This window comes from Gekko japonicus, unplaced genomic scaffold, assembly GCF_001447785.1.
Source record: "Gekko japonicus isolate JY-2015 unplaced genomic scaffold, Gekko_japonicus_V1.1 scaffold107, whole genome shotgun sequence".
Taxonomy (NCBI): Eukaryota; Metazoa; Chordata; class Lepidosauria; order Squamata; family Gekkonidae; genus Gekko; species Gekko japonicus.
The window spans coordinates 882,175-901,122 of record NW_015161406.1 but is presented as its reverse complement, the minus strand read 5'-3'; the positions used below and the strand labels follow the sequence as shown (position 1 = coordinate 901,122).

The window sequence follows — 18,948 nt, the reverse complement described above, 5'->3', positions numbered from 1 at the left end:
TGAGTCTAATTATATTAGGCTTTGTGGACAGTGACTGCATTGTTATAGCCAAGAGGATATTGAAAGTACACTCCTTGTAAAAGAGAGGAATGACTGGTGGGGTGGAAAGTATAAGAAACAATAACAGAATACCTTCCATATTTCATAAAGTGATTATATCTGAGTTCGAGCAAATTAGTATCAATTCCTCCCTCAATTATTCATGACTGGGGGGGGGGAAGGTCTGCATTTAAAGAAAGCTCACAAGCACACTCTTATACAAGGGCTTTAAGTATTGAAGGACTGACAAGAAGCTTTGAAGAAACAAAAATAAAAAATTAAGCCTAGTCAAACCCATGTTACGCATTTTTATTATTATTTTGTGCCTTTCCATCTTCTACTTTCCAAGGCAGCTTCCATTTCAAGATTCCAAATACAACAACAGGAATCTTATTAAAACACTAAAATATAATCAAATCTCAAAACAATAAAATAGATTGTGACTAAAAAGATGAGAGAATGAGAAACAAGAATCAGCAAGACAGTGAGCGTCTCAACCACTGAAAGCCTGAACAAAGAAAATGGCTTTTACTTGTTCCTTAAGAGTTCTCAAGGCTGGTTGAACATGAATGTACCTGGGAAGATGTTCTAGAAATCGTGATCCACCCACATAATGCACCCTTTTTGATCTCCTTCCACAAGTGCCTAACTTCTGGAGATAATGGCTCCTGATACAGATGTTGGGGAGGACATCTGAGGCTTGACTCAAGAGTGACCGTGGCTGTTGAAAGCAGTATTTTTGCCTGCCAAGTATGTTCACCTTGAAGTTTGTAGCACCAGTGATAAGAAAAAGATGAAAATAATTGGTATTCCTTTCAAAGGTGAATAAATGGAAGAGCTACTTAATCCTTTGTACAATCACACTACAGAGCTGGACAGCTTTAACTCATTTAGAATGGTTAGGATGCTACTGTTGAAGATGCGACAGCATGGGAACACTTTCACATTTTCTCCATTGCTGCCTCATTTTACTCTGAAGCCATGTGGGAATGGTTTCTCCATTGCTGCCTCATTTTACTCTGAAGCCAGGTGGGAATGGAGATTTCAGACAGTGTTTAAAAGAAAAAAAAGGGAAAGGGGGAGTCAGTTCTTAACAGGAATACTCTGCAAAAGTCTCCGCCTACAAAGGCAAACCAGTCCCTTCACACAATGGATCTGTTGTTAGGAGATGAGGTGTTGAAAGCAAGCTCAGGTTTTCAGAAGCAATGCCATGTAAAAGAACAGACTGGGCAGTCAGCCAATAGATATATTGCATCAAAGGTGGTTTGGAAAAATGGGGGGGGGGGAGATAGAACACAGAGAAGGAAAATGGAGTAGGCAACTTATGAGAGAAATGCACACACACACATACCAAAAAACCCAACAACAAAAACTGCTGCACTTTGGCAGCAAATAGAGGAGCCAGATCTCTTGCTATAGCTGGAGACCTCCCACTGTTGCCCTCCCTGTTCCATGCTGGTGGTAGTGGTGGGGCTTGCCACAAAACTGGAAGTGACATTGCATGCTCTAGGGTTCCCTGACCATAGAGTTCCAGGCAAATGCTAGAGCTTCACCATAGCATGATGATGTCACTTCCAGGTTGCACTAGGAGAGACATCATTGCTCAGGGACACCAAACACCCCTGCCCCGCAATACAGAAGTCCCCACCTCCCCAGTCTCCTGCCAGCTGGCAGGCTATTCCTCGCAACCCTTTTTACAAGACTGAAATCTTCCAAATTCTTCTGGGGGGGGGGGATGGTGATAGAAAATATAGGTAAGAACAGTTTTTATTAGGGTCGCCGGGTCTGGGTTGGGGGAAAACTAGAGACCTTGGGGGTGGATCCAGGAGAGGGTGGGGTTTGGGGAAGGGATGGGCCTCAGCATGGTACAATGTCATAAAGTCCTTCCTTCAAGGCAGCCATTTTCTCCAGGGGAGCTGATCTCTGTCAGCTGGAGATTAGTTGTAAAAGCGGGCGATCTCCAGACCCCACCTGGAGGCTGACAACTCTAGTTTTTATTAGAATGTCCCCCCCCCCCCATGAGGTATTATCCTTTACAACCAAGGCACAGATTATTACAGTTTTGCTTTTGGGGATATTTATTACAAAACTGGTTATACAACTTTTCATATGGCAGGATTTCTCACACTATGACTTAATTTGCATGTTTGTTTGCATCCCAGCATTACTGTGTATTGTTCCTCATTTAACAACACAAAGACCTGGTTTAATTGTGCATTCTTCTTGACTGAAAAGCAGACAGAACTGGATGGTTTGTGCAGTGTTTCTTTTTTTGGAAATAAATTGCTATTTCTGTAGAAACTTGCAGTTTCACAAAATGCCAGACTATTGCAAAACCATTTTCATTTGTGCAATAAACTTAATTGACCATACTTTTGGGCATACTTCCTGTCTTTTTTAATGCATCCTTGATAACTGTTCAGAAACTGTTGCTATATTTGGGACACTTTTCTGCAGCTGTGAATGATTTTCATTTCCCAAAACAGTCTCAAATATTCATTGCATCCTTAGTGATGTCAAGTGTATGCCTCCTATGCGTTGGTACATGACAAGTGTTCAGTTGATCCTGCAAGCTCTTAGTAATGGATTGCCAGATTGACTTTTTCCCTGTGTCATCATTCAAAAAGCCAGTCCTCTGTAGCACATGGCAGAATAAGTTGCACATCTCCTAACCTTTACAAAAGAGGGTTAGAGAAGGAAAGCCATTGCCAGTGTAAGAACAAGGACTGGTTCCTTGAAAATCCTTAGCCTTAGCTTTCTCACCTATGTCTCAGTACATCAGTCTGAGCTGACTTGCTGCTTGGTCTGGTCAGAGAAGCGGCCCATCCTTTAGATGAGTACTTCAACCACCCATAACACTACTTTTGCAAGCATCCTGCTTTTAACCCCAATTCTGAACAATTTATTTTGTGAAAGGAAGGCAAAAGAATAAAGGGGGAGGGGAAACTGCTCACGTACCCAGATGAATCTGAATGGCTTCCTGATAGGGCAAAGGGATTTTTCTGTTAATATACTCCTTTCCAAGTGCTGGTTGACCTCTGGAATAAGGAAATGTCCTGGGCAGTTGACACAATCACTCCTAGGCACCTTCTCTCAAGTGCAGGTAATGAAAAGGCAAGGGAGATAGTTACAGCAATAGTGGAGGAAGACTTAGGACAAGTTCGATAAGACATGGGCAAAAACTCATTTTAGAGCATTTTCCATGGCACTAATTGTGGAAAAGAAACAACACTTTTGCACCACCATTGCATCTTTACAGTGTAAGCCAGTGGAGTTTCAGATGGTTAAAGGCCTGTTGGGATCTGTTGGGAGGAGGTGGACTGCTTAGTAGCCTGCTGTGACTATTTTGATCAGCACTGTGCAGATAAAATCTCTCACATCTATTCCAACCTGGACTGTACATTAGCAGTGACAGGGTTAGATGGTGCCAAGGTGCCAGCTTACCCAATTGTTTAAGATATTTTTCAGTTTATTTAGTCTGAGAATATGAACAGGATCCTTGAAGTTTGAGGTCTGCCACCTGCTTGTATGACCCTTGCCTTCCAGGTTACTTATGTCTGCTGGGGGGGGGGGGGCTGACTCTGTCTGAGAGGCAGTTCCTTTAGAGAGGGGGTGGTCACCCCAGCCTGGAAACAGCCTCTTAAAAATCCTACTTTTTACCCAGGGCATCTCAAATGCTGCATTCTTGAGCAAGGTGATTGAATGGGTGGTAGCTGGACAATTCCAAGTTTTCCTGGATGAGGTAAATTGTTTAGATTCTTTCCAGTTTTGTTTTTGGCCTGGTTATGGGACTAAAATAGCCTTAGTCACCCTGGTGGTTGACCTGAGCTGGGAGATAGATAGATGGAGTGCAACTGTGTTGATTCTTCTGGATTTCTCAGCAGCTTTCAGTACCACTGATCATGGTATCCATCTGGACTGCTTATCTGAGCTGGGATTGGGGAGAACTATTCTACAGTGGTTCCAGTCCTACCATGAGGATTGATTTCAGAAGGTGCTGCTGGGATGCTGCTGTTCAGCTCCTTGGCCACAGCATAGGCTTTTGGGTGGTCAGCAGAATCCCTCTTCCCTTTCTCACCTGCTCATTGGATCCATCCCACTGCCTCCATTTATACTGACTCTCGTGTGGTAATGACAGACTTTGACCTCAGGATTAGCTCTTTATCCACACAATTGATTGAATTTCTCAATTAGAGGTGGTTGCCTTTGTCTCAGGAAAGCTAAACACCTACTCCCCAAAGGGTTAAATCCTGTGACTCTTTTGCTAAGTGAGGAGTCTTCCTCCTATTAAGGAAGGCTCCTCATTTACTGGAAAGGAGTCATTGGGCCTGTTATCTTTCTTTCAACAGTCCAAATAATGGCATGTTTTCCAATCCTCCCTTACTGTCAAGGCTAAGTGATTTCAAGTGCTTGACATTATTTTGCAGTTACCATCCCCTCCCTATGACTCCATATCCATCCCACATTTTTAAAAGCTGATTTGCTGGAGTGCTCTGGGTTTTGTACATGTGTCTGCATTCTTCCTGATAAAATCAAGTGTAAATTTGGCAGCAAAGCACAGTAACATTGTATTTGAGCTATTACGACATATGCACACTTAAATCAAGTAATTATGCTATCTAGTTGATTCTTTTTCTCCTTTCTTATCTTATTCCCTCCCTGCTCATTTGTACTTGAATTCATCAGGTCATCCTAAGTGCTGGCAGCCAGGAATGGAACCCTGCCTTCATATCTGTTCTATAAATTGTCTTGAATATTTTGGGAGACTGTGAAAATAACTGTTCCAAATGGTGTGGCATTCACAGTTGGTGTTGTGTGAGGGGAAAGGACAAGGGCAAGTCCTGAAAGATTGACCAGTGTATATGATTTTAATTCTATAAGTTTTAACTCCCTCCCCAGGTATATAAGAAAGAATCTTTTTAGCAAGATATGTAAGCAGCTTTACAAAGGGGAATGATTCACATTGGCCTTTCTGCATGACAGCGTGAATAGGATAACTTTCCCCAGGAAATAGCTGAATGATTATGGTCTCTCAGCTACTGTGTGGGAGTATATGGAACTCAATGAGAGTTTCTCAGATAGATCATTTCCTTGATCTTTCAGCATATTCAATTGGTTCCCAAGGAACACCATTCACTGGTACTCACTCCACATTGCTGCATAGGCCTCTCCTACTGAGCATGAGCAGTGCTATTTTGGATAGTGACCTGTGCCCTTCTGGTTGTATCTACTGACAGATCTGAGCTCTCCTATTATCTCCAGTAGCCAACAGAAGAACCTGTCACTGAACTGGTGGAGGGTATCTGTATCGGAGCTACTATCACACACCCTATTATTTGTCCAATGACAGTGCCTTGTGATAAATGTTTCAGAAATGACATTTGAGATGACAGGGAAGAAAATTCTTAAGTAAGAGACTCCAGCTCAAACTGTCTCCTGAGCCATAATACTGTCAGTCAGGCATGGATATTTGCAAGGAAGTTAGAATGAAAAGATCTGTTTTTTAAAAAAAATCAAGTCTATTAGGAAACCATAAAAGCCTTGCAAAGGGGAAGAAAAGCAATGTAAACTCCATAAAAACAGCTGTGGGGGTTCATATTTATACTTCCAATAAGGGCCAAAAGACAGGGAATCAAGCAACTAGCTCCCCATTCCCCACATAGCTTTGGATGTGTTTCTCAAACAGCAAGAATGTAAAGGTCAAACTATAAAAGAACGTTAAAAAGTAGACCAGTTCCTGGGGGTGGGGGGGATGAAATATTGGGGAATACTTCCTCAATGCCAGAAACTGGAAGCACATGAAAAATGCAAGGGTTTTTTTTTGTTTGTTTTTTAATGGGGGATATTTGCATATTCTAATAGTACTGTTCCCTGTCATAATTTTTCAAATACTATGTATAGATTGTAATAGAATATTGGCCTAATGAAAGAAATCAGTTCCTATATACTTTGGTCAGGATCCAAAGAGCCATTCACCTAGTCCATTTGCCCAGAGGGGCTTTGCCTTGTCTTCTCTGAGCAGCAGCCCTCCATTCTACGTGATAAAATGGTTTTGAAATTTAGGGGCACGGTAGCTAGCTGTTTTAAATATATTTATGCTTTTTAATTTCACTCGACATGTGGAACTCTTTGGGTAGAGATAAGTAGCTCTCTGGATGCCAGCCTTATTCTCCAAGGCAATTATGGACTTTAGAAGCCTAGAATATGCTAACTTCCCATATGGTACTATTTCATTTTTTAAAAAAAAATCCATTGGAGAAATGAATGGTTCTTCTTGATGAAGTGATGCTTCTTCTCCCACAAGACTAACATACATTTTAGGAGACAGCAGGTGCCTCTACTGCTTAAATTTTTCCACATGATATTGCAGAACATTCTTTTATATCATGGCAGTTCTCACTATAAGAAATAACAGAATATTTCTTTACCTCAGCTGTAGTCACAGTTCTAAAGTTGACTTTGGCATAAAAGACTTCAGCCCTAATCTAGAGAAAGACAGTTACACTTTAGCTGAAATTAATAGGACTTCAGTTAGCCATAACTAACTTCTACCACTGATTTCAACGGGGCTTAATCACAGGTAATTTTCTGTGGACTGAGCACTGAGCATTGTCCAGCCAGGGTTAAGCACTTTCAAGTCCCATTAATTTCAATTAAAGAGTTAAGTTAGGACATAGATGTAATGGGGAACACTTTTTTGAATATAAGGAGTTTTTGAGTAAATGAGAGAAGATGCTCCATGAAATATTTACAGGATATTTATACAGGGAAAGGAAAGCAGAAATAAGGTGGTCCTGGTTTTCAGGAGAAAAGGCAGAACAAGAAGGGTATCCCAAAAATTTCCTTAGATTACAATGAAGACTTTTTCTCATAAAATTTCATGGAGACCCTGGATCAAAAACTCATTATGTTCTATAGTTGTTTTCATTTTGGCTTTTGTGAAATGGCTTTTAAAGAGAGCCCCCAGCAGCTACAAGATCCCTTGATGTCTAAAGCCAGCTTAGAGTAATAAAAGAAAATAATTCTCTACACACAAGAAACATAATGAAATTTTTTTTGTAATGAATGTAGACAGTTGTATGCGAGGCTTTATTTTATCCAGTCTTCTTTTCTTGATCCTGAGGGCAAGTGTTCATGACAGCTGGTCTAAAGATACCCACAGGAACCAGGATGTGTTTTTTATTGCACAATTTCACACAACGACTATGATTCTAATGCCAGCTCAAAATTGCGTAGTCTCTGCTTGGCCTCTTCAGAACTTTTTTGCTGCCACAGATTCAAGCTCCATCGATGCAGCAAAACCTTTTATTTTTCCTATGGAGACCGGGTCTCCCCACCAACATCTACTAAACATGTAGCATCATTCTAGGAATTAACCTCAAGGTAGTGTTGGCTAGAGTTCTAAGGAAGGCAGAAAAAAAAGAAAGGATGTTTAAGGAACTAAATATGGAATATACTAAAACTCAGCATTTGCTTTGAAAACACAGCTAACTTTTTATACTTCCATGTTATTTTTTTCATTCAGATGAGTACAGTATTTTAGTGGGACACCACCCGGTTCTATCATCCCACTGAGGAATCGCAGGGGAGGTTTTTTGTTTTTTTAAGAGTGGTGATGTGCTGATGGCATGATGTCACTTCTGGTGACTACTTGGAAGTGACATCATGTCACCAGTGTGACATTGGCCTGACACTCTAGGGGTGCGGTCAAACACGTGAGATAAACCGGGGGGGGGAGCGAGGCTATTCCCGCTGGAGGAATTTGACCTGCAGTTGCATGATCATGCAGTCCTTTGAAGCTGTGGGGGCAGCCCGCCACTGTGTGATCAGACGCAACCACGGGTGAGTCTTTTTTTCTTTTTTGCTGTTTGTTTCCAATTCGCTTAAACGGGGAATTGATAGGCTCCCTATGAAGTGTGCAATGATGCACATACTGAGAAGGGGGGAATGGCACAAAGTTGGGATGGCCTGATCAGACCATCCTGATGCCATGAGAATGCGCTGGGGCGATCAGACAGGGGAAAGTCCATCCATGGCCCATAGCAACCCATTTGCTACTGGACTTTCCCTGGTGTCTTTTTACTCCGCTTCTGTGGTGGAGTAAAACGGGTTGCTGATGGGTGCGGGGCACTTCCCAGATGTTCATGTCTGAGTGCACCCTTTAAATCTGCTCGACATTTGTGCCTATGGCATGGCTAACTGTGCGTATGATCACAACCTAGGATTTGGATAGAACTCTGTAATAAAACTTTACAGAATTCACTGGAAGTGACATGGCATCATTGGCATGATGTCGTTCCCCCATCCCCTCAACTCCCTTTCCCGCTGCCTGACAACCAAAGACTGGCAACCCTAAATGAGTATCAACTTGTTCCTGAATCCCCAACCTACTTGTCTGTTATGGCTGTTACACATGTTACCAATCTAAAACAACAACAATGGGTGGTGGTGGTGGTGGTGGTGGTAAAAAGCCCAAAATGATAAATGGAGCACCTGTAGCTTTAAGCAACAGATTCTCTTGGTGGTTGTTGCTAGGCAACCCCAGTATTCTAGGATGGGTTCTGTCTGTAAAAGGTGGGGGGGCATGCCCCTTTGCAGGCTAGCACCACACAACTGTCCCATAGATTTCTAAGTGTGGGGCAGAAACCTGAAGACAAAGGGGCAGATAAATGTAGGCTGGCTGTTGGGTGGGAAGGGGGGGAAGGAGGCAGGAAAAGGGGAGATGCTATAGGGGCTTTCAGGAAAGGGAAAGCAAAAATAATGGGGGAGGAGAAAATGAGATACCTCCCACAAGTCATTGCAGGTTCCCATTTGTAAAATTATAATAATATACTATTAAAATTTACAACCATTAGAAACACAGCCAATAAAACAGCATAAAAACATAAAGCAGATAACATTTGACAGCCTGAAGACCCTTGAAACAGTTCTCAGGCTAGAAGCTGACTGTAAAAAGAGTTAAAAGGTCAAATCACTAATTAAGAACCTGGCTAAAAAGAAATATTTTTGCCTGGTGCTTAAAAGAGAAAAGAGAATAGAGTAGGAACCAGGTATGGTTCCCAGTTTCCTGCTGGGGTAGGGGGCCCACTACTCCTGTTTCCCATCACTGCTCCAGCGGCCAGTGGGAGAAAAATAATTCTAAAAAGTCATTGGGCTACAGTACAATGCCACTTCCAGGAAAAACCCAGAAGTGGCGTTCGTCCACTCTAGATTCCTAAAGAGGGATAAAGTTCTTCCCTCGAAGTGATGTCACACAATCCCCTGATTGTCCCCTCCCCCCACTCCTGCTTCCCTGGACTCCCACCAACTACAAGGTCATCCCAGACAACCTAAGCACCATGGGAGCTGTATAATGGCAAATTTCTAGAATCTTTTAAAAAATTATTCTTAGGACATTGATTCCATTTTAGATAGACTTTAGCAACATATGATAAAGTAACTCTTACTTGCAAGTAGACACAAGTATTTCCCATATTACAACTCTGTTCATTGAAATGGCTCACAGCAACTCTCCCATGAGTGAAAATTGTAACATGGATTGCATCCCTTAGGCATAAAAATGTTGCCAGGTATCAACTCTGCTCTTTATATAGCACATTCTATCACATTGCCTGTGGGCAGATATTGAGAAAGGCATTACAAAATTGTTTGATGGAAGCTGGTCTCTTATGCCACTTATTCTGTTTGTCTCTCATTTTTTCAACTTTTCAAAAAAGAAAAGGAATGTAATTCCATCGAGAAAAGAGCGGAAGTAATGGAAAAGCCATGCCTGGGGAACTTAACCTCCCCCTAAATCTTCCAAAATATAACAAAATGATATTTTGTGAAGCAATTGCGACATTTGACTTTTTTTGTTATGTTGTTAGTCTCCCAGTGTGCAGTACTGTCTCAGTGCTGTATATCACCAAACAATCTTTCTAAAAAGCTTTAATTTTATTTTATTTTACTTCATTTATACTTCATCTTTCTCCTCAATGTGGACCCAAAGAAGCTTTCATCCTTCTCCTTGCTTTCATTTTATCCTCACGACAACTCTGTGAAGTAGGTTAGGCTGATAGCATGTGACTGACCAAGGTGTCACCCAGCAAGCTTCCATGGCAGAGTGTAGATTTGAACCTGGGTCTCTCATATCCTACTCCAATGTGTCAAGAAACATACTGCGTTACATAAAGGTAAAATTTCAATATGTACCACCACAGCAGAATTAAGTCCCATTCCAAAAATCTGTTTAAGCCGTTTAGGATTACCTATGAAAACATGCTATGGTTAATAATTTGACTCAAAAATCACAAAAGGCAATAATCTCAAACCCACCTTAAGAAGAAATTAACATATGGTTCAATTGTCAAGGTTGTCAACAGACTTTGGATTTGTTGCACAAGGACAGTGTGAGATACCTCATTCACACATAGAGCAGGAGGTTTTCCTTTCAACTTATTGTTGCAAAACTGTCAAAAATGCAGAAGGAACATAATCACCACCCAACCCTGAAGCCCTGAATCTGATATAGAATCAAGTGCTTGTAACTGTCCACACATAGCAATGCACTGTGAAAAGAGGAGTCGACTGTGCAAAGTGACATTGCAGTGCCCATAGCGGACTAAGCTGCATTAGAAACATCCAGTCCCTGCAACATCCATGACTGTTACATTACTTTTTCTGTGAGATCTCATGAGCTGTGAAGACATTAGGACTGAAAGACAAATAAAAAATTCCCTACTCAGTTCTAATCTGAAATATAAATTCGCTTAGTGGCTTTAGAAAATTCAGGCCACAGTTCTATACAAACTTACTTGAATTAAACCCATTCAAAATGAAAGGACTTATATCCAGTTAAACATGTATAGGAGCTCCATATGCACAAGCTCCATATGTACAAAATAATTACGACCTATTTTATATGACTATGTATGAAGTGCTCTATGAATGCTCAAAGGTATTATTAGAGTGAATGTTCTAGGGGGTCAGTCAAGGTAGCTTTTTGTAGAATAAAAGAGGAAAGAAAGTGGAGGAATTTCAGAGAACAACAGATTTCGTGTACCCTAAAAATATGTGATGTCTCAACTCACACTACACATATTTATCTGTTAGGTGCCATAGGGCTCTTTCTTGTTGTTATTTGTTCTGAGTCAGGGATGCAGCCAAATTCCATAGTACTCTGGTTTAATGAAAATCTAAATTTCCTTGGTGGCTCCTAAACACTCAGGATGAAAAACTAGACATTGACTTCCTAATAATTTTATTGAAGTTTGACAGGGAAATTTTTTTTGCATCAAAATCAACACTAGTTTAGAAGTTAAAAGCGTTTCTCCCAGCCACCCAATACTGCAGCTGACTTTTGTTTTATTGATGACTCTGAATGGCTGTATGATGTTTTCACAGTGGGTGCTAATTGTTAAAAAATAATTCTTGGTATCTCTTAGAGAAAGTGATACTTCCCAGTTGAACCACGTTTAGTTGGGGGAAGAAGAAAGAAAGAAAGAAAGAAAGAAAGAAAGAAAGAAAGAAAGAAAGAAAGAAAGAAAGAAAGAAAGAAAGAAAGAAAGAAAGAAAGAAAGAAAGAAAGAAGGAATGAGAGTTGTGCTGTATTCTTATATTCTTAAATAATGGAACTGTTACAAAATGCATTAAGACTTCAGTGCTTTTCTCCTCCAAAGAAAAACAGAAACCATGCTCTTAGAGCTTCAAAGAGAAAGCAGACTTTTTAAAGCAGACATTGATCAAGGTAACAGCTGAGATTATTCAAATGTTTGAACAAGGTAACAGCTGAGATTATTCAAATGTTTGAACAGTAATAGCAGTAAGAATAGCAATGACCAAGAGACCAACCACACATTTCATCATGGAAAAGTTAAAACAATTGTAAGACAGAAATCAAAATATCCATTAACAAACAACTGAAACTCTGCCATGATGTCACAGACAGAACAGCAAACAAACAGGAGCCACTGCTCCTTAGACATAAGTGAAATTAAAGTCCTTCCAAACCAATGAGCCAGCAATATGATGAGTGTAAACACTTTGGAAAGAGGGGCCTCTCAGCACCAGCTTCTTCAGTGGTCAGGCTTATCTGTATCTCTGCCAGTTGGTCCCTGTCTTTTACATATCTACTGAATCACTGTTGCTTACTCTCCCTCATCTCTTTCACTTTCTTGAACTGTAGTCAGCCTGTCATCAGAATAGCAAAGATTTCCAATCATTATTGACCGTATTTAATTTTTCAACTAAAATTAGCTATATTAAAGATCGTGAAGAGTCAGACTCGACTGTGCGACTGAACAAAGCAAAAAAAGCAAATATTAAATAATACTTTTTTAAAAAAAAGTAATTCTAGTCTAAATGCACATCACTCGGTTAGATGAACCAAAGAGCTGATCTAGAACTGATCAATCAGCTTTAAATTCCAGTAATCTAGCATAGATCAAGACGGGTAGCCATGTTAGTCTTTCTGTAGTAGTTGTAGCACCTGAACTCCAAGTGGCGAATTCACTACTTGGAGTTCAGGCGTGTGGAGTGCCGGTGCCCCAGCTTGCAGAAGCCCATGAAATTGGGGATTCCCTGCCCACACGTGGGGCTGGCATCCTTAACTGGAGAACTGGTAAGCACCTGGGTTTTCCTTAGTCAGTGGGTGGTTCTATTTTCCCTTCAAGATTTCCTTCTCCCCAAGAGTTATAAGGAGGGAGTTATTCATTAATTTCAGCCTCCTATGGCAACCATTTTAGGCTTGGCTCCACACCCTCTCAAAATTCCAAATGTGCCCACAGGCTCAAAAAGTTTGGGAACTGAAGTCCTAGCCACTTGGAGTAATGCAGGAGGAGAGAGAGGTGGGTTATCTGCAAGTTCTCTGCCCACACACTCTCCCCTCCACAGTGGGTTGTTCCTCCCCACAGAGTGGCCTGGTCAGTTGGTTGTGTGAATCAGACTTAGCCAGCTAGGGTAGGGTCTGTGCCCCCCTCCATCTCTTTAGGCGTAAGAAACATGGCCCAGGTGGACCCAATGCTTCCAGTGCCACTCACCACCAAGGCCACTCCCTTGCTGTCAAAATGTGCACCTTGACTGGGCTACCTGGTCACCTTCCCCCATTTCTCCTCGGAGTAGCTTGCCTCTTCAGAGCCAGGCAGAACAGCCCACTGGGCAAAGCTTCATAGGAGAGAGCAAAGAGGGACACATACTCCAGTCTTTCTCCTCCACTGGGGCTGCCAGTAGCAATAAACAGAGGCTCCTACAGGAACTCCAAGGTGGTATTTTGGTGGGTTGAGAACTGCAGCTGAAATTAAGATTTACTGGGTTTCTCCCCTGCTTTGCTGTATACTGAAAGTTCTCCTGCACAAATTAGTTGTGAGAATTTCTTAGACAAGAGGTGTTTCGGTCTGGAAGACTGAAGACAAATTATAAAAACAAACAGCCCCCCTCTTACACCTTTCCTTTCTCATTATCTCACAGCAAAATAAACCTTACAAAAACATGTGTTTACTGGGTTTGAGGTCAGTCCAGCCCTGAGAAGCTTTTTTTTTAATGAAAATTTCTCTGATTGAAGATGGGGGGAAAGTGAGGGGGATAAAGAAAGCTACCTGCCAGGAGACAATACACCCCCCACATCCACATAGAGACAAATGAGTGAAACTGGTGAGCCTTTTCTGTTCTTTTGAATTAGCACATGGTTTAGAGGAAGGGGGAGTTTTAGGGGTTGGTTTCCACAGAATTCTCTCTCATGGATTGCTGCCTTGACATGGAGAGGGGGCTTGCATGGTTTGATGAGGCTGCAGGCTATGCCATGAAGGGCTACCCAGGATGGACAGGCCACAGTGCAGAACATAACAACGTAAGAAAATAAGAGAAGCCAATCTTGGATCAGGCCAATGGCCCATCTAGTCCAACACTCTGTCACACAGTGGCCAAAAATACCAGGTGCCATCAGGAGGTCCACCAGTGGGGCCAGGACACTAGAAGCCCTCCCACTGTTGCCCCCTAAGCACCAAGAAGACAGTGCATCACTTGCCCCAGACTGAGAGTTCCTATCTATACCTTGTGGCTAATAGCCACTGATGGACTTCTGCTCCATAGGTAAAGGTAAAGGTTCCCTTGCTCGAAAGCCAGTCGAATCCGACTCTAGGGTTGCGGTGCTCATCTCCGTTTCAAAGCCGAAGAGCCAGCGCTCTCCGAAGACGTTTCCGTGGTCATGTGGCCGGCATGACTAAACACCAAGGCGCACGGAACGCTGTTACCTTCCCACCGAAGTGGTACCTATTTATCTACTTGCAATTTCTTGCTTTTCGAACTGCTAGGTTGGCAGGAGCTGGAACTAGAGATGGGAGCTCACCCCATCTTGCGGCACCCGGGTCTTGAACTGCTGAACTACTTCCTCTTGAAGCCATCCATGCTTGTAGCCACCACCGGCATCTGTGGCAAACTAACCTCTAACACATATCCTGTTTTCTTGAACTATAGTAGTCAGCAGTTATGTTGCACTTGTAGCCCACAATAGATAAGATAGTAGCATACTTAAAAGTATGCTAAGAGGTATGCTAAGTATGCTAAGAGGGAAATTTTCTTGGTTACAATTTGGTGCAGTATTGAGTTGTCATAAGTTCTGCAAGATCCTGATGTCAGTTTGCCTATATATGCTTATGCTTTTGTCTACAAAGTTGTAAGCATCTTAAACTTTCTTAGGAATAGATGCTTTCCTTGGTCATGATCAATCAATAAATAAAAGAGTTTCTACTCCAGTCATTAGTAGTGATTTGGACTCCTTCTTTGAACTGAGCTAAAATTTGTAATTTTCCTGTCATGTCACTTTCCTTTTGACCTGGAAGTGACATCACAGGACAAACATCACAAATCGACATCACATCCTCACTGAGCTCCACCCGCCCCAAACTCCTCTCTCCCCAGGCACCGCCCCCCAAATCTCCTGGTATTTCCCAAGTTGACCTGGCAACCCTACACCATGAACAACAGAGCACCAAACAGTTAGCTGATTCTCAAGATCGATTGCTCAGCACTCACCACCTCAATATGTGTATCTGAGGTGACACAACAGCCACCACTAATGTAAGTTCACAAAACATCTGAATGAGTCATGAGCTATTCCAAAATAAATCCTAAATGTAGTTGTCCCCATACTAAATTCTACATTTGCACACAACCTTTGCAGATTAACCAACCACATTAACAGATTAATTTCTACATACATTTAAGTATTTGCCTGCTTTCATAAATCTCATTTTTACCAATTTTAGAACATGTACTGCTGTATAGGAATTTGCAAGTGTATTTAAAAGCAATATACAGACTAGGAGGGGAGGTATTTAATGGAAGCGTTAATAAATTATCCAATTTCTTATTTGCATAAAAACTTCAATTAAATCAACAGCAATAATAAATTCCATCAAATTGCACATGAAATATATGCATACGTTGTAAGAATTAATGTAAATTTTCTATGTTTGTACCAATAGATGGTGCTAGCAATTGCCACATTTTTCTGTCATTTTACTCAGCCCACAGCATTCTTCTGAAATTGCTTGAGAAACCATTCTACTCTGATGCTGATTAATGCACAGTGAAAAGGGTAACTGAGCAGCCCCTTAGCTATTCACTAGCTTCTGTGAAAATGCACAGAAATTTAAAGGAGAGAGCTACCTTTATTACCCCAATAGTGTACTGACCACTCTGCAAAAATATTTGTATAGCATATTCTAGTTATTAGGGAAAGTATATGTATTTATATATAGTGAGGATTAGACAGGTATCAAACAAACTATATTTGAAGACTGCAAGTCACCTAAATCCTTCTAGTAAAAGAGATTATTCTTGTTATCCATAGAAGCACAAGCATTTGTACTAGAAAACTGTGAACCGTGATTTGTCTTCCCAGTCAAGTTTCTCTTCACCACTCAAAACCTTTGCATCACCCTTAGGGTTACCCAGTTTTACTCTTCTTAGGTATGGTTGCCAGCTTCTTTCTAGGAAATTCCTGGAGATTTGGAAGTGTAGCCTGGAGAGACTAGGGTTTGGGGAGGGGAAGGACCATAATGCCATAGAGTCCATCCTCCAAATGAGCCATTTTCTCCAGGGGAACTGATCTCTGGATCAGTTGTAATTCCAGGATATCTCCAGACCTCTCTTGAACATTGGTAGCCCTAGTTTGTAGATGGTACCATTTCAGAGTCCATATGAGGCACCTGCTGGAGTGCTTTTTACACAAGGTGGTATTCAGACATTTGATCAATATAACAGTGTCATCCAAAGCAATGGTACACCCTTCTAATTCCACTGATTTCACTTAATTTAGGTATTCTTGTAATTGTACATTTTACACTGCCCAAGAATTTAGCAACTGGATTTCTTGGAAGACTACTTTGTAAAGGGAGTGAAGGGTATTGGCATTGCCATCATTCTCTAATGTTTACGTTTGCAAATTCTGCTGCTCCAAACACCACTTTCCCCCCACCCCTTTTTTGAGCAGGTGTAAGGGGGCTATTTTTCAGGAGGTCTTTCAGGTGACCAGGTTTAGACCAATGAGCTCTAGTTGTTGGCCCCTAATTTAGATTAATTGCATTTAGAATAGGGATGAACAGGCTGACAAACTAAAGTTCATCATCAATTTTGTCCTGTTTGGGGAACCGAAGAACCGAGACAAACTACCATGAATTTTGGCCTCAATTTGTGGTGGCTTGTGATGGTTCATGAAGAGCAGAAAGCAGGGATTTACCTCTTTAGGAGAAACAACTGGGTGGCTGGGAGCTCCCTGCGACATGGCTATTTGGTGTAAATGGCCCAGAGCCATTTAAACCACCGCTGCTTTGTGCTCCCTGTGACTTTCCATGGGGAGCAGAATACAGGGGTTAAAATGAAAGGGGTGAAGTCCCTTCCTGGGAGATCTTCCCTCCCTTCTTTTCTGCTGGCAGCAACTCCCTACAAGCCAGCAGAAAGGATGAAGGGAAAACCTGAGATCTTCTCAACCTGCATTTCTGCTGGCGGCTTCCCTGCCTTCCTTTGTCTGGCAGCAACTCCCTGCAAGCCAGCAGAAAGGAAAGCTGCTGCCAGTAGAAAGGAAGGGAGGAAATATCTGGGCTCTCTCCCCCTTTCATTCTGCAGGCCATGAGGAGTCACCGCCAGCAGAAAGGAGGGAGGGAAGATTTCAGATCTCCCCCCCTTCCATTCTACTGGAAATCTTCCCTGGATGGGGCTCGCCGTGGTCAGCAAAAAGGTGGAAAGGAAGTCCCTTCCCAGGAGATCCCCCCCTTTCTTCTGACCACTGTTTTTTGCGCTGTTTTCTGCTGTTTCTTTAAAGTTTAAAGGGACTGCAGAAGACAGCCCAGAACTGCTGAATGGTGGGGAGCAAGCTGCTCTCTGCCTCTCAGCTGTTTTTCTGGTTTTTTACAAACACCATTTAAAGGGACTGCAGCCCCTTTCAGTGGGGTTTGCAGGGCCACAAACTGAACAAACTAGTTTGGTTCGTTAATGAAACTTCTGTTTCAGTTGGGTTCAGGGTTTGGTCTGCAGGCTGCCATGGACCCTGAACCAAACCACCTTTTCCCAGTCCATGCCCATCCCTATTTCAGACTGCATATATTTATAGCTGAATCACTTGGTAAGTTTCTCTACAATGCAAATGACATTTTGGGGACCATAAATATAGTGGAACAAAGAGAAAATGGGGGGGCTGTTTTAACAACCATCTTCCAGCTGTATTTTCTGATTTTGCAGTGCCTGCATTACCCTCTTTTCTCTTTAGTATACACAAAGCCAAGAAACACAGAATTAACTGTGCCTAACCTCTTCACATGAAGTACCTCCTCCTTTTGTTACAAGTGGCTCACCTGGGCATGCTGAAATGTTCAGAAAGTAAGTTCTGCACAATAAGAATTCTATCTGCCTGCAATTAGAAACAAGTCTACAATTCAGAATATTCTCACCCTTTCCACATGACTCTAATTAATGCCAGACAGTTTTCTAAGAACATCACAAGAGGAAAACAAAAACCTTCTCCCACAAGCATAAAGGATCTTCTTTAACAGAGTAATATATAAAGGGCTTTCAAAAACTACTGCTACCATAGGTACTAATACAACGCTCAGAAAGATGCAGACATGTTCTAGCAAAAAAAGAGAATTAACAGTGTCATCCATCATTGTAATGTTGCTGAACAAGTCATCCCATTTTTTATTTTTTTTATTTTTGAATATGTCTTTATGAAACGTTTTTGGGTATTAATTCATAAACTGCTCTGAAAAGAGTACATATTAAAAAACGCATGAACATGTTGGAATAATCATAAAACTGTAAGACTGAAGAGAATTTGAAAGGTCACTGACAAAAAGATCTTCCTTTAAAAAACTACTCATATTATTTTCCTGGGTATACATTCTTAAGACACTTAGCAAGATGTGGGTATATTCTGTTTTGCAATAGGGAAGATGTAGTGATTTGTGTCTTACCTTTATTTTATTTTTATTTTTTTAAGCCCCCGGAGGGGATTTGTAATTTTTTTTTAATACTACATAAACTACCAAGAAAAAATAGGGATAGGGGGACTACAATTAGGGAGAAAGAAAAGGCAACCCACACTAAATTAAATAAGCAGGGTGACAATATACATCCTTGTCACTCCATGTCGGGTTCTAACTGTCACTTCTTGACCCTTATACAGGTTTCTCAAGAGACATGTAAGGACTCTAATCTGGGAGAACTGGGTTTGATTCCCCCCTCCTCCACTTGCACCTGCTGGATGACCTTGGGCAAGCCATAGTTGTAATGTATTGGAAGTTGCTTACATGAATCACCTCATTCACCTCCTATGTTAAGCTTGAGCCGAATGAAGGCTCCCCTGATCTAACTTGTGATTGGTCGCCCTGTACCAGCGACCAATCAGTACAATACTTAACCCTGAGCGGGAAGAACTCC

At 41.6% G+C, this 18,948-nt stretch overlaps 1 pseudogene; it reads right to left on the bottom strand.

The window, feature by feature from the left end:
* The window catches only part of LOC107123065, a 66,232-nt pseudogene that overhangs the window by 23,934 nt on the left and 23,350 nt on the right, over nt 1-18,948 (bottom strand).